Raw genomic sequence first — 17186 nt, forward strand, 5'->3', positions numbered from 1 at the left:
CAAACTGGTAGTTAAAACACTTTTCAATACTGGCTAATTAAATACTACCTTGAAACTGGTGCTGACATGATAAACATGTTTCATGACTACCATAAAAGCAAAGCAAATACATAAAGAAAGAAAACTTCAGTGAAAATTTGCAGAAATAGATTGAGATTATAACTCTTAAGTTATATCACTTTTTCTATGAGTCCCACATTCTATTAAACTGAATTAGTATTACTTGTCATTAACAAAGAGCTGTGAGGGAAAAAAAAATGAAACAATGACTGTAAAACTATGCTGTATAATAGAAAATGCATTACAGACACGGACCATTAAAATTACCATAAATTTAAAAGAGAATGTAATCATTTCACGGTATTCTGGTTCCTTCTAAATCTTTCATACATTTAAGGGAGGGAGACATTAAATGTACTACTTGTACATTCATTTGCCAGGTGAAAAATTAGGAATTATCAGGTTTGTGTTCTTAGGGAAGAAGTTAACCATCCGTTTCAAGACTCTCCAGAATCACTGGTCAATGCCTATGTAATATGGCTGAGGGGTCTTGTGTGTTCTGAATTGTAATGTCCTTCAAGTCTGGCAGTAAGTGAAAGTCTACATGACAGTATGTGTCTTTACGTCATTATGTTTGCAGTAGATACAAAACTAATCTTTGTAGGACAGAGCAACTAAGAGTTTCCCTGTTTTCTCCAGATTTTGGTATCATGTTTTAAGACCTAGAGAAGTCATGACATCATGATGCACATTTACCACTTTTAATTGTAAGTGGACTGAAAGAGTCAAACAGCAATAAGTAAGAAAGAGTCATGAATGCTATTCACAGAACACATATCTAATGCAAAATAAGAGGCTGATTTCTGCTAGAATAAATACAAAATTCCCCATTGTGAATCATGCTTAGGTTTTATTTTTTCAAGTCTAATTAAAGCCTGGAATCCCTGAGGTAGTCATATTTATTGGCAAAGATAATGATATCTTTACATCTCAAATAAAATAGATTATAGTTACACTACTGAAGGCTTCCTTATGGAATGCAGAATGTTATTGCTAACTTTCTTTATCCTGTTTTGTAAAAGGTACACAAGACTAGTAAATGTCTAGGAGAGTCCATTCGTTGAAGAGTCCCTTTAATGACCAACCTCCTGCCAAACAATTTTTATCATGGTTGTAGTTTCTACCATTTTCTTTTTCCTTTTTTTTTATAATGAAATGCACACGTGGCAGGATCCAGGTTTAAAAAAAAGTCAGCCACATGGCATTGAAAAAAAATACATTATAAGCATTATCTAGTTACTAATTACACTCTTACACAGCCTCATCTGTGATGATTAATGTACTTTTAGCAAATGCAAAAAAAATGAGCCTTCCTGCATATGAAGTAGATTTGGGCAACAGTGCAATTAATCTTTCCATTTACACAAGAAAGTGTTTACTAAAAGTTTTACTTACTTAACAAACATAGATGAATTATCCTAACTGCCACTCAAATTAAACTCAAGCTATGGTCTCCTTGTGTTTTACTATTGATTAATGTGAGCTAATAATTTCTCAGTATTTATCTTCTTCATGCTCCTTTACCACGCACAGATGGAGCCTTATAGTATACATCAGAAACATTTGAGGGAAATTTTATTATATATGCAACTGTTCCATACTGTTGTATGCAAAAGGCTTACTGCTGAATAAACTTACCCATTCCAGCTTTTTCTAAAATCTGGCTGGTTCAACTCAGCTGCTCTCGCTCAAACACCTCTCTAACATCAACTTGGCTTTTCTTGGCTTCTTACTGAATTGTTCTGCTTGGAAAAACTGCTTCTGATCTCTATGAACTAAACAGCAGTGGCCAAAGAAACTGAATGGGACAACTGAACTCAACTGCATTAAATTTAACTGCCCCAAATTGAACTTCCTCTCTTTCCTTGCACTGCTCTTAAGTAGCCTCTCTTTCCTGTCTGTCAAATCTTTCTCTAATTAGACATCAATTTTGCAGGGGTTGGTGTGTGCTAAGGGCATGTCTATATTGCAGCCAGGGCAACTGCATTGCAGTTAGGTCAAAGCAAAGTCATACAATTCACAATGCAAAGCAGTGTCAGTCTTCAGGGACTGATAATCTTCTGGTTTCTAATAGGGCCTGGTCAACGCCAACTCCACCATCTGATATACAGACAGCTTTTCTTCTAGACTGAAGATTTCTAGCTGCCACTGTCCTTGGTGACCATCCTGTGGTACTGGCATCTTGGGTAGAGGTACTGCACTTGGGTTGCCCTTTCTCCAGTACCCATTCCTGTTTTTTCTTTAGATACACTGACCTTGAACCTATAGTCATGTTCAAATCTTCTATTTCTTTCTGTGACCTATCCATCTTAGTCCTTCTATTTCAACAGAGGCAGCACATTAATCATTAGCCTCCATTGGCCTATCGTGGTACTAAATCTCACCTCATCAGTTCTTCATAACCCCCTTCATATGCCTTCAAACCACTATGACCTAAGAAACTCTTATACATTTCCAGTTCAGATTCTATTACTGCTATCACAAGGTACAGCCTCTGCCCCCTGTGGACCAAGAATTGTTTGTACAGACTATGAGGAAACGCTTTCCAGAAGATTTCCCCACAAAAATGCTGTTCTTCTTTTCATCATTTTAATTTCTCAGCTTCCATTAACTACCATCAGTTGGACATGTTTTACTTCAGTGGTTTTGCTCTCCTTTTATTTACAGCAAACTCTTCAACTCCATCCAACCAGGCACCACAGATATATAGGTTAAGTACCCCAAGGATACTGCCCAGGATTGGTTCCTCCCGAATGAGCTCTGTCCTGCAACATTGATCACTAATCAAAAAAAATGCACTACAGCTTGCCTACAAGAAGATCTTATGAGAGATCTCTGTTGCCAAATGGCTCTAGTTTGTGTTAAATTGACATAAAACTAGCAAAGATAATTTAAAAAAGAAAGAGTTTATCCATGTTACCAAAGGGTTGGTCCAATGAATTATTGGTGCATTATTCTAAACATTGGTAGTTATAAATGGAAGGAGTTAATACCAAATAACAACTACCATATCATTCAAGAGACTATGGTAGAATGACTTTTCTGAGTTAAAATCCAGCTTGGTTTATAGAAGGAGATTAAATCTAAAAGAAAAAAAATCCTAATCAAAATAAAAGTTTTTCTGGTACGAGTGATTAAACCAAAGGTCTTTCACATACTCTGCAAGAACTCCTAGTCCTTGAACTAAAAATTATAGTGTTTCTTTTAATGACAGAATAAGTTCAAGTGTCACTGTATAAATAACTTATACCTGTAATTGTACTCAGTAAGTTGCTAATTTTAAAGCATTTTCTAGGTACAAAGTACCCTTATAGTGGATACAGAGCTACCATTTTTGCATCTCCTTCCTAGACTCTGTTGATTAGCAAAGAGCTAGCAGTAACACTCACAAAAGCATTTGATAAAGCTGTGGCCTGTGTCAACTACAACATGTCTCATAAGACATAACAACCAAGTTTCTGTAAAAGTGCAAAACTTACCTGCCAACACCAGGGACAATTCTATAGGACAGCAGATCCTGCTGGGAAACGGAGGCACAGGTAGTCCATCCATGTGTGCCGATATTTAATCCCAAAGTTATATATTACCTGTGGAGTGATTAGTCTAGTTTGAAATAATGTTCTTGAACTATTGTTATACATATCTGTCTTGAATGGATGGAGAAAATAGACACAGTAATTGTCCTCTGCAAATGCACCTAGTGATAGCACATAGTAGCTAGAAGATCATTCATGAAAGGAATATACACATGAGAAACTATCCTTGAGAAACTGAAGTTATTTTCATAGGGCTTGACTTTCTCTAAAGCATTTTAAAAAGATCTTTAGAATGTATAACTTAACAAAGATAAAAGTAAAAACAAGTTATTGGATCACTTTGTTCAATGATTTCTACCTCATAAATGTTTTATTGTAACCCTAAATACCTTGTGTTTGTTACTAAACAAACTTCCAAATTCAAAGTGATTGTTATTGCCCTCTTAATGTAGCAGACAATGGATATTCTAATCAAAATGATTACTACTATCTCCATGCTTGTATGTCTTACAACACTGGGTACTAAATAAATGATAGAAAATATCAAAAAATAAAAGAACGTAGTAGTATACTAGAGGTACAGCACAGTTGTGATCTTCTAACAATGGTCAATAGGTACTTCAGTGATGGAGCATGGACACGTGCGTGCAAACACACACACACCACACACACGCACATGAACATGCGCACGAGCACACACACACACACAGCTTACTGATCAGAGTCTTGGAGAAGATAAAGTTTGACAAAGAATGAGAAATGGATGGTTAGTATACTCACCCCAGGAAGATGACAATGAACATTTAATACAAATTAGGGACTATAAGAGTTTTTTAAAAAAATTCTCCAGCAGTTTCTACTCTTTTGCTACCTTTGAACTTCTGGCTTTCTTTGTAGTTTTTACAGCTTTCTTCTCATGACAGGCTCTTCATTTCTAAGCTAGAATATTTCTTAAGTTTTCATCTCTTCCACGGGCTGTTCAAGGCCATCAGTGCAACAGTTTTCCTGTCTTCATTCTTCTCTTTGCCTCTGGCAGTTTCTTTCATCTTTTCTTCTCTCCATAGTTTTGATATTTTAAGGCTTTATTTTGGTTAAAACTACATAAATGATACAAGGTTATGTCTTTTGTCATTTCATTTGTATCATTTATTAATGATCTTAAAATCAATCAGCTGGTTAAAATTGGGCCAATTGTTTCTCTCCTTGAGATTTATGAAAATAGTTAATGCTATTAATGTGGGATCCAAGATTTCTTTTTCTTTCTTTTTTTTTTTTCCTTTTTTTTTTATTTTGAGACAGGGTTTCTCTGTATAGCTCTGGCTGTCCTGGAACTCACTCTGTAGACTAGGCTGGCCTCGAACTCAGAAATCCACCTGCCTCTTCCTCCCAGGTGCTGGGATTAAAGGCTGGTGGGAATTCAAGATTTCTTAAGGAAAAAAATAAAAAGAAACTATCTTGTTTTGAATTTGTCATTTGAAAGGTACTCATCAATTTAATAGCATTGCACATATCTTGATAAACATCCAGTGTTTTAATTACTTTGATCTACAGAGATAAGTGATTTTTTTTTAAATATATAGACAGGAAATTGAAAGAACAGAGACATACAGCTTGGACTGGTAGATATGGGCATGCTCAAAAGGATAAGTCAATGTAGTAAAGACAGAGAAGTCATCTAGAAAGATCCTAGTGTAACATTGTAGCTTAAATAGACATAGATATAGCCACGGATTATAAAAAAAAGAATTTAGTAGAAATATTTGACTTCATAGTGCTAACAAAGATAAATAAGGAAATAATACGGATGATCAGATCACTCTTTACATTGATTCCCCCCAAATGTTATAAATTCTCCATATACCCGAAACTAAATTTTGATGAGCAACAAAACAATCAAAAATGTTAAACAACAGAACTCTTGATCATGTCTTTCATAGAACATGTAAATAGATTAATAATGTGATGTTGCCTGTACAGATGTGTACAGATGTGTTCTCTGTGTAGATTCCACTTCCTATACAAATGGAAGGTGGAATTCACCTGGGACTGAATCTTTTAACTAGTATTTCCTACCCATCTCTTCTTTTCCTAACTTATCGTTTTCTCTTGTTTCTTAACACTTCCAATCATTTATTTCTGTATTTGGTCCTCTTCCATCTAAGTTATGAAACTATGTCCTTGTAACGTTTTGCCAGCAAAACACACTCGGACAAACAGATCCTTCTACGGCAAAGCTTTATTGCTTACTTATCAGGAAGACCTCGAATACAGGAAACTCAGTCCTTTTATAACCCACAAAGAGCGGTTGGAGACTTGTTTCACCCTGACTGGTTGCTCATTATCATCCCAGATGATGCCACGGGACAGGCAGGGCACAAGGCATGGAAAATTACCCCAGTACATGTGCAGACTACTTGTTTACTAGTTAGAACACCTGATATCAGCGCCATCTTGTAATGGCGATTGCAAGGGCGGCTCCTCACATCTCCCCCTTTTCTTTTATTTAAAAGGCAACAGGCCACCCAGTACTGAGAGTGGAGATAGAGGTCAAATCCCCAGTGTGCAAAAATAGGGGCATTACACAAAACCTCCTCCCAGGCTCATCACCCGGAGGGGTCTTGGTCCACTCCCGTGTCGTTTTTCCTGGGGGAAGGACACTTGGACACTCAACCTTCATACAAGATGACATGTCTCCCTAGAATAGGCTCATTTTATGCTGCAGAGCCTTTCTACTGCTGTGCTTAGCCGTGCAACTCTCTTGGGCTGCTGAAGCACACTCACTCTATCCTGTGCAATGAGACTAGCCTCGTGGGGTGCAAGAGCTGAGCAGCCAGCGACCTATTGCTTAAGTATAGATAACCATATACCAGGGGAGGCACCATGTTCTAAAGCTGCAAGTGCTTGGGCTATCACCATCTTGTCCCTTTTTGTTTGGGCTTTAAGTTTACAGACCATCCAGAGCAAAAGCAACTCTCCACCACATAGGATCACGGTAAACAAGCCTACCCCCACCCACTCCTTAAAGTAGGAAAATGCAAAGGAAATCCAGGTGGAGAAACCCTTCGTCAGCGAAAGGTCAAGACGCATAGAATTCACTTGTGGAATAGCAACTCTCAATTCTCAAAGCATTTGTTCAAATTCCATGGTCCAATTCTGTAACATATAGCGAGACAAAGTTTTTGATAGATTTGCTGCTCTTGTAGAATTTTCAAACTGAAGAAGTAACACAAAGAACAGGCATCTTGTATTCACAACCCAATTGAGCCAACTGCCAAAGAATATCCACCTGCTCTTGGACTAAGTCGATGCGCTGATTTATCAGCATCAACCCTCCTTGTATTTGTGAGTTGGCTGTGGCTTGTTTATCTAAAGCCGTTGTGACCTTCATAGAAAGCTCATTAATAATTTGTGTTGTTTGAATACTAGTAGATAGAGCAAGTGCCGAGGCCATGACAGAGGCTGCAACCACCGCTGTGGCCACCAATCCAACTATAATAGCAGAAATACCAAAACTTCTTTTCTCTCGAAACAAACTCAAGCTATTAGGGGCATCTACAGGAACAGGGACAAATCTAGGCATGCAAGTAACCAAAGCAAAAGGATATTTCTTAGCATCCCAGCATAAGGCATAAAAACATTTTTCTTGTGAGCAATCTATCTCTACCTGATTCTGATTTAAGCTTGTGTTACTTACCACCCTCAAAAACGGGGGCCATACACATACCGGGGTGGTGGTAAAATTTACCTTTCTGTTTTTTATATCTAACTTTGGAGGTTGATCCATTGATGTCTTGGGAGGATCTTGTTCCTGTGACTCATTGTCCGAGAGCTGGATTCTTCGAGTGAGGCGCTCCGGAATCCAAAAGGGATTATCTTCCTCCTGTGGAAAAAACACATATAACTCCTCTGGATCTTATTAGGATAGGATCCGGGCCATATCATTTATTATCAAGGACATTCTTCCACTTGACCATTTCATTGAGCGATTGAGGCCATTGTCTGTGCCTTTCAGCTGGTGATCTCCCAGCATTATCCAATTTTAAGAAATTAAGAGTAAATATTATAAGGGATAGAGCCATCTTTGGCGTCATAGCCTTTATCCACCCTTTTTGTTTTTGTCTTTTAAAGAAGTTTTAATTTTCTTAGTTACTTAATGACCGGTTTGAGATAGAGGCCTTCATATACTTTCCTTGTCCTCTCCAGGACATAGCCTGTGGGAGTCGGTTGCCTTGATGCCAGGTGTAGGTCATGAATGTTTCTGACTAACAAGAACAGAACATTTGTCTTTAGGGTGGCTATTCAGCCCAAAACCATAGAGCTTTTAGGAAGCGTCAGTCATATATACTATTTAGATTTACAAAATAAACAGCTAGGACTTATCTGTTTAGTCTTTCTTGCCAGTGGCTAACTTCAGCTTAGGAATTTTTCTCTTGAATAGGAGCCAGGTAATGGTGTATGTGCTCTAATAGGTTGAATATAAAAGGGGTGCTCGCGCATCAAAATACAAACTTGTATTTTTATCAAAATTTTAGATACTGAACTGTTAGTCAGTTTTAATATAACATGAACAGTGACTAATTACCTTTCAATTGTTTCTCTTGAAGAGAGATTGTAACTAGAATGCTTGAAAAGTCATTATAGTCACTTGTGTATAATTTATTTATTTATTAGTCAGAAATTAGAGAAAGTCTTTAAGTTGTCTCTGCAAATAACTATCTTTTAAAACCCAAATAAATATAAGAATCCTGAGTTTGTATCTTTTCAGGAGCTATCTGTAATCTTTATTAGTTAAAGCTTTATGTAAACCTCTATAACACAAAAGCAAATCCTGGGGGGTCTTTTCCAGGCAACTTAGGACAATTTCTTAACTGCCCAAAAACAATTTTCTTAAAGAAACAGTATTTTTTCTTATAAGTTGAATAAATAATTGTAAGCTCTGAGATATAATATTAACTATTAATATACAACTTAAAGTTTGATTGTTCAACATTTTTCAACACCATCTTCAGCACAAAATTTAATTATCTGTGCTGAAACAGGATAAGCATGTGATTCAATTTACATATACTTTTCTCTCATATAAAGGCTATTTTTTAAACACAGTAAATGGGATGCATGCATGCATGAATTTATGAATTTTTAACTTATCTTGGGATAATGATTATCAATTTTACTTTATATGATGGTATGTAATAGATCAAACATCAATATTCCAAATTAATGGCTGTTTGGAACAAGGAAAAGACACTTATACATGTAAGCAAACTCTGTACACTATAACTTTATATAAAGTAGGCAAGTCATATCACAATGTATTGATAAATTTCACAGCCTAATTGACCTTTTATAAACTTTTGAATTTAAATTTTATTTAGAACAACATCTGGCTAGGTCTGTAATAAGGCTCTAAGAAGTGCCACACAAGCTGAGCTGAAGCTGCTCTTAGCCACAGCGCTTTCTGCTGTATAAATTGAGACTGCCTTTTAAACAAGTTAAAAGATGGACAGCCAGCAGATAAAGTTTTATTTTTCAACATGAAACACAGAACAACAATCATTCAATCATCCAAACAAAACCAAATATGAATCGACAGACTCATGGACAATTTGGTGCACCAAAAATAGACAATAGACAGACAGAGAATATAACTTGGTGTCTCAAAGGGACACAGATATCTTAACCAGAGCTAAGAAAATCTCCATAGAAGCCAGAGAGAAAGTTAGGACGTCTCCTACTTTCCTTATGTCTCCAGGAGAGCTCTGAAATAGCTTATTTTCATTTTTTCTCTTTTTTGCTAAAAGATCCCAAACAGGGGATAACTGCTTTTCTAAAACACATTTTCTCTCTCTCATGTTCAGACTCTACTTCCTTATCTCCTTCTTCTGGGTATACCGCCAGTGAATGAGAGAGGAGGCACAGTGACCCTGAGAGCTATCTATAAGCCTTTAATGAAGGCTGCCTCTTTAGTCAAAGTCCTGGAGAGGAGGGTAAATTGACTTAATTTATATTATCCTTTGTATCTTTATAATTTATATTATCTTTTGTATCTTTATGTTTTATATTATCTTTTGTATCTTTATATTTTATATTATCTTTTGTTTTTCTCTTTTCTCCTTTTTCACTCCATGGCAGCATTAGCCCTTGCATCTGGCAGAAATCTTGCCATAGCACTTTCCATTCAAGATACATTCCCATATTTGGAGCCACAGCTTTTATCACCGTTGTCCAGTCCCCGGGAGTCATTGCCAAGGTCGCAAGCCTTTTGACTTGTGCTACAGTGAAATTGGCACTGACTCCATAGTTACGGACAGACTTGGCAAGCTCCTTAATCTGTGTATACTCCATCTGAGCGTGAACACGCCCACCCTCGGCTCCTTCAAAGACCGGAAATGCCTGTTGCATCTTCCTTTGTTCTTCTCTTGGAATGAAAGAGTCTGCGCACTGCCTTTCTGTGCAGGGCTGACGCACTACGCAGGGCGGGGGCTCCGCATAGGGTGGGGGTGCACTATGACCTTGAGGCTGAGCAGCAAGCTGGCCTTCGCCAGCCACTTTTGGCTTTTTTCTTGATTGATTAGCTCAAATTTTATCTGGCTGGTACTTTTCTCTCTCATAACAAGCTTTTTCCTCCTCCGAGTCTGTTTCCTCAAGTTCTTTATCTGATTCTGAGCTGCTAAGAGCTAGCTCCTTAAACTCATCTAGTGACAGGTATAGGCTCCCTCTTCTAGGGACCTCTGCTGATTGAGCTTTTTTCTTTTGTTTTTTCTCCTCCTTTCTTCTTATCTCTCCCTGGGTATTCTTCCCTGACATAATCTTTTCCTCGGGTTCGAGACCGGTGGAAAGGCCTGTATGCTTATTTGGTGCACCATGTTTCCTCTTTGCTTCTACTCTCTCTCCCCGCTCTACCTCTGATAGGCTTTCTTGAACTTTGTCCAGAATTTTCTGCCCTGCCTTAACTACTTGTTGACATTCCTAATGAGCTTCCACAACGGCATGGTTCCTGCTTTAAGTTTGCTGTTCTCCTGCTCTCTAACTAAATCTCCCCTGAGTTTCTCCCAAGAGGGGATAGTTAAGGACCCTGAGCACGCAAACCACGGTGCTATGCGGTCTATCTCTTTTACAAAGCCTTCAAGTGTCTTGGTGGAGATTTTCAAGCCATGCTGCCTCAGGACCAACTGTAAGGCGGTCACCACAGAGTGGGAGGCTCCCATGCTATCTTCTTGCCTTTTTTCTAACCTTGCCTGACCTCGTCTGAACACTAGTTAGCAATTCTTCCTGTGGAAACTGTATGCAATCTAAAGAAAAGAATGAGCCCTGTGAAAAGGAACAGAAAGGCTTCTAACGCTGGAGAAAGTTCAAGGCCATACCTTGTAGAGCTGTATTGTCCCATAGTTCTGAACCCGCCCCATGTGAAACGAGGGGTCTCCTATTGGTGCCTGGTGATGATATAGTCCCGGGTATTTCGGCACCACTATGTCCTTGTAACGTTTCACCAGCAAAACATACTCGGGCAACTGGATCCTTCTACGGCAAAGCTTTATTGCTTACTTATCAGGAAGACCTCGAATACAGGAAACTCAGTCCATTTATAACCCACAAAGAGCGGTTGGAGACTTGTTTCACCCTGACTGGTTGCTCATTAGCAGCCCAGATGACGCCATGGGACAGGCAGGGCACAAGGCATGGAAAATTACCCCAGTACATGTGCAGACTACTTGTTTACTAGTTAGAACACCGTATATCAGTGCCATCTTGTAATGGCGACTGCAAGGGCGGCTCCTCACAAAACTTTTTTGTGTGTGTGTGTGTTGAAGGCAATTGGAAGTCTAATATCTTTTTTTTTTTTTTGCACTTTATTATAACTTTTTGTTAGTTTTTTGAGACCTCTTTACATGTTTGGTTTCTATTTAATCCACTTGCCTCACCCAAGCCCAGATTCACTTTCACTTTCCTAATGTTGTGTGAGACTATCCACCTGGAGAGATGTGATCAAAGATCTCACTCCAGAGCGAAAACTGGTGAGAGAACAAAGTGCAGATGATATTATCTTTGACTTGGTGACCAGTGATTTTTATTGGGATGCTTAAAGGAATAAGGCCAAGGGGTCACAGGAAAAGATGTGACTGAAAATCAGCAGAATCCCATAGTTCATTCTTGTACATGTGACAGTTCAACAAAAAAATCTAGAAACCTGAATCACACAGCATAACCTACTACTCAGCAGGGTAAAAAGTATCCTTTCCTGGTTACTCAGTTGGTGTGAATCTTTTCCTGGCAGCTCAGCTAATTTTCATTTTTATTTTCCTAGGTGTCCATTTGGTCTATTTCTTTCAGCCTGTTTGGATGATATCTACATCTTCCAAAGGCCTGTCCTTTTCTGAGATTTTCCTTTGCAGCTTGGCTTAAATTTAAAAGGCTGTCAGATGTCTTTCCTGCTTGGACACTGTTGAGGAGGGAAAGGTCTGGAGTGTCTGGTCAGTGTATGGGCCTTCCTGAAGCTATTTTGAGTTGTTTACTTTCTATTTGAATGGAGCTTCCCTAAATATGAAATGTTTTACTTCCCTCTAGAACACTCTGTTGTTTTGTCTCCCTGTAAAATTCCATTAAAAATATATTATGGTTTTACTCTCCCCTTTACAGCTCAGGTTTTAAGAAGTTTCACACTAGGATGTAACATTTTAACTTCAGAGGAAAATGCTACACAACACCTATCAAGCCAATCTCATGTCATATCCATCAAAACCATTTTTTTTCTGCCTAACTATTCCCGGATGTGTGTTCACCTAATGTAGCAGGTTATAAATACCAGGGACTACACTCTTACAGAAAGCCATGTTTCCCTTTCTCAGAATCAAATAACAAAAAAAAAAAAAAAAAAAAAAATCACAGCTAGGGTAAGATTACAAGGCCAACTATCCTCTCCACACTGAGATTTGGTCTAACATGGATTTCCAAGGGTTTTGACACATTGTGTCACAACTCCTCTGAATTCATATATGTAGCTATACTGGTGCGTCCCAAAGGCACTGTTATCTTGCAGTCATCCATAGCTTTTGGATCTTATACTCTTCCCATTCCATCTTCTGTGATAATTTATGAGCCTTGGGCAGAAGAGTTATACAATGCATGTTCAATTTAGGTTTGACCATTCTGTAATCTCTTAGTTTCTACACCTTTGCTGCTTACAGGTCTCCTCTTGTAATCATCTACTGTGCAAAGAATCTTCTCAAATGAGTGTTGAGAAATCTATAGGTATAATCATAAAGCATTAGGAGCCATTTTAATACTACATCCATTTAGCAGATATTAGTTGGTTGTCTCTCAGTCACCATGATCTCTCTAGCCAAAGTTCTCAGGATGACAATGGTACCCAGCCTGAGTTCCATCTTGTGTAGAAGATCTTAAATTTAATGAGAAAATAGTTACTCTTGTAACATTTGTGCTACTTTTGCACTAGAGCCATTTGCTGACAGGACAGTTATTATTGTCGTTTTGAGGGTTCACAATTGGGTATTAATGATACTTTCTATTGCTATTCTGATTCCAGTTTCCAGTAGGTTGCATATCGCTTTTAGAGTCTATGAAAGCTAACTAAGATGATAACAGTATCATCCTGATTTTTCCCTAGTCTATGACTTTCATGATGTCCTTTTTTTTTCTTTTTTTTTTTTAAATTTTTTAAAGAAATGTTTCACTGACGTTGATTGGTCTTGTGGGAAAGTGTTCACCTTATTTATTATTGAATGTTCCCTTTGTATATAATAGTTTTCTGGTTCACTTGGCAATTAATGCATGACATCACAAGATTTGGTCATAAATTTACTGAATGGTTAAAACTAGTAAAACTTAAGTAGTCAGATAGATATATAGTTAAATAACTAAGTGATTTTGTGTTCTTCTACTCAAACTTACTTGACATGAAAGAGGAGGAGTTGGGCCATTCTTCTGTTTATATTTGCTTTCTTGTAGAGTGTCCATGAAGGTTCTGAAGACTCTTGTTAGATTTTTGTCTTATAATATGTTTGTATCCTGTAGTTTTCTGTGTCTCTAATTTTCTTTGCCTCTAAGTCTGTCACATATTTAGTTAAAAGAACACATCACTATGCTCTTCCTTGAGTCTTCAAGAACTTAGCCAGTGTGCCTTCATTTAGTGTTTGATAGTCTGCATATAGTATATATTTCTTTTCAATATGATACCTGGGGTTTTAAATCATGTTTATAAAGAGGAATAAAGAAAAATGTCTCATCTCCTTGAACTCAGCAGTTGAATGGGAGTTATATTCATTATCTTTCAAGTTAAGTAGTTTGATTTTTAAGTACCTTTATATGATAAATGGTAACAGTCTTAATGGCATAAAATCAAAGAAAAAAAAAGATTTTACAAGGATTTTTTTAAAATAAAAATTATCAAATATTTTCCAGGACTCAGAACAACAATATACACACTTAAGCCTCCAAATAAAGAAACAGGCAATGGCTCATAGTGTGATGAAGGCAACATTTGACCTGGGGCTGCTTCCCATCTCCCATGCTTGAAGGCAGATACTTCTATTTCCTCTCTACATTTTCTGTTCAGAAATGAAAACTAACAATCTCAACAAGAAGCAGGCATGAATATGCAACGATGAATTAGTTTATTGACAAGGAACACAAGCCCTCATTTTAATTTTTTAATAATTATACAGAGAAATTGCATTTTCCTCTAATGTAGTGAATCTTGAAGAAGATGAGAGAGGAGCTCTTTGGGAGGGAATAGGCTGTCAGCTATTCTGCTGGGCTAGTCAGGGAGAAGTTCTAGTGATGGGCATTTTTAGTTTGCTTTGCCGAGCAAAGCAGAGAGGACTCTGCTCAATAGACTGACAGCAGCAGAGACAAGCAGGGAGCAATTGTCACACCTCTTTCTGATAAGTCAGCAGGTTAATTAAAGGCAATCAATTTAGTGACAAATAAAAGAGCATTGCCAGGATTGTTTCAGCACAAGAGACAAAAGGCAATCTATTCAGAAGTAAGTCGTCCATGCCAACTTAAGAAAACGTGGAAGGAGAGTGTTCTTGATTAGATATCCTAAGACAGAATAAAAAAAAAAAAAACTAGCATCTTAGTAACACATTTGAAGATCTTACTTCTTGTTTTATGAGTTGTTCATATCTTGTGTTATTTTGACCCAAATTTCAATTTTAAAGGCAAGTATATATGAGTCTATTTGTGGGTGGGATTTGAGATGTTGCAACCTGACTCCATTTCTTGTTCCCTTTGATTCTAAGGTACAGAGGCAATGAGACCCACCAGTTTCCTCTTCTGCCACTATTTTTCCCCAAACACTGCCATGTCTTCTCCATCATGAATGAACTATATCCACTTTACCCATAAGCCAAATGGAGACAAACTTTAATAGTTTTTTGTCAAACCATGTTGTCACACTAACAAGAAGACAGAAATAGGTATGATCTAGTGAGGACTCTGTACAGTTAACCTTACCTTGTGGCTCCTATTCTTTTGCAACTTGTTTCTGTGAGGAATGTGGACAAATGTGTAACTTTCAGCTAGTAAAGTCCTCAAATGATGTAAGAGAAGTTTATTTAATGGGGCCAGAATGTAAAGTTTGTACTATGCAGGTCTGGTTGTGAGCTTCCAAGAGAAAGAATCTCCTGTGAATTGGACTGTAAAGTCTGAGCTCTAAGTCCAGGGAGTGATATAATGGAGAACTAGAGAATCAAAGAAATGCAATATATATATATATATATTGCAAGAAATGCAATATCTATATCTATATCTATATCTATATCTATCTATCTATCTATCTATCTATCTATCTATATATATATATATATATATATATAGAGAGAGAGAGAGAGAGAGAGATGACATACTTTCTTCATTTTAGGTGAAGACAAACAGGTTGGCACTCAAACACACTGGTCAGCAAACAGACATACAGAAAATGCAAACCCACATTTGGTTTCAACATTAAGTGGAACCACAGAGAGTTGGCTTTTTGCCAGAGCTAATTCATAACCATTCATTATATAGTCTAGAAAACATCATATATATATATATATATATATATATATATGTATATATATATATATATATATATATATATATATATACACATCATGGCTTTGTGGATATCCAGAGCTTAGATATTTACCTTATTTGATATCCATGTTAGCACTATGTTTTCTAAATTTGTAATTAGACTCTACTGACTTTAGACTCTACTGACTTTTATTCTATTCATGAATTAGAATTATATCCTATCATATTCTTACAAACATACTGGCTGAATTCTGCCACTTTCACTTAGGTGAAAATGAATCTAAAATGTAATAAACTCATTTGTTTAGGAGAAGAAATTTCAAGGCAGGACAACATTGAAACCACTTCATGGTTATTGTTAAGAGCCCTCATTCAAATCCACAGTAAAAGAAAATTATTTTTACTTGGATTGTGAAAGACTGTGGGAGTATGCTAAAACTGTAAAGTCAGGGTCCACATAGTATTCACTCTCAAGTTCCAGACTAGAGATAAAATATGAGGAGCTCCCTTCCCAGTCTGTTGTCTTTCTTACCATAATGACTTGTATCCCTCTAGAACTGAAAGCCAAAACAAATCCTTTCTCCCTTAAACTCCTTCATCCAGGTTTTATTAAAGTAAGGAAACAGTAAAGTTCAATATTTATTTCCTTCACACATCACCAATGACAAAATTTTCCGCTATGGTGGAAATCTTGAAATATTAAAGATCTCCTTAAATTTTATCCATTTAATTTCCTTGGCAACAAAATGGTAATGGGGTTGTATCAGAATTTCCCAGACATTAATAAGGGCATGGCAGCCTATGTTTTTATATCTTCTTTCATGTCTAAATCTCAAGTGACTTAAATATACTCCATTAATCACTAATGCTTTCTGGGAAGTATGTAGGTGGATGATTTGAAAATTATTATCAACAATTAAATATCACCTTGGAGATCAGCCTTATTTTTATGACAGAAAGGAAGTACACTTTTTATCTTCAAAAGGCTCATAATGAATAAAAGAGAAAGACATTCAAATATGAAAATATCCTCAAATACCCTATCAATTGTCAATGGGATAATTGCACAAAATGAATTTGATAGTCGGAGTGAATAAAGCACTCTCTTTAGAATATATTACATTTTTTGGGAAAATATTTTCAATAGTTTCAGGCCTGTTGGGTATGATTAAGTGCATTAAAACAGTAATTTTATTTATTATTGGATCAGAACTGCCTCCTGTCTTATTCTGCTTTTCTGTAGCTGTGAGAAAACACTCTGTGCAAACACAGCTTGGGAATGAAAGATTTTGCTCTAGCTTATACACCTCTAGGTCATAATCCATTAGTAGGGGAAGTCAAGGAAAGAACTGGAGTCGGGGACTGAAGCAGAGACCACGGAGGACTGCTGCTTATTGACATAGCTCTCTCTGACCTGAGAATCCACCCATCTTACACAGACCAGGCTAGTGAGAGCACGGGTCCACAGTAGGCTTTATGCTCACACATCAATTAGCAATTAAGAAAATGGCTCATAGCCACAGCCACAGGACAATCTGACCTGAACAATTCTTC

Source organism: Mus caroli, unplaced genomic scaffold (assembly GCF_978045245.1).
Source record: "Mus caroli unplaced genomic scaffold, Mus_caroli_1 scaffold_9, whole genome shotgun sequence".
Taxonomy (NCBI): Eukaryota; Metazoa; Chordata; class Mammalia; order Rodentia; family Muridae; genus Mus; species Mus caroli.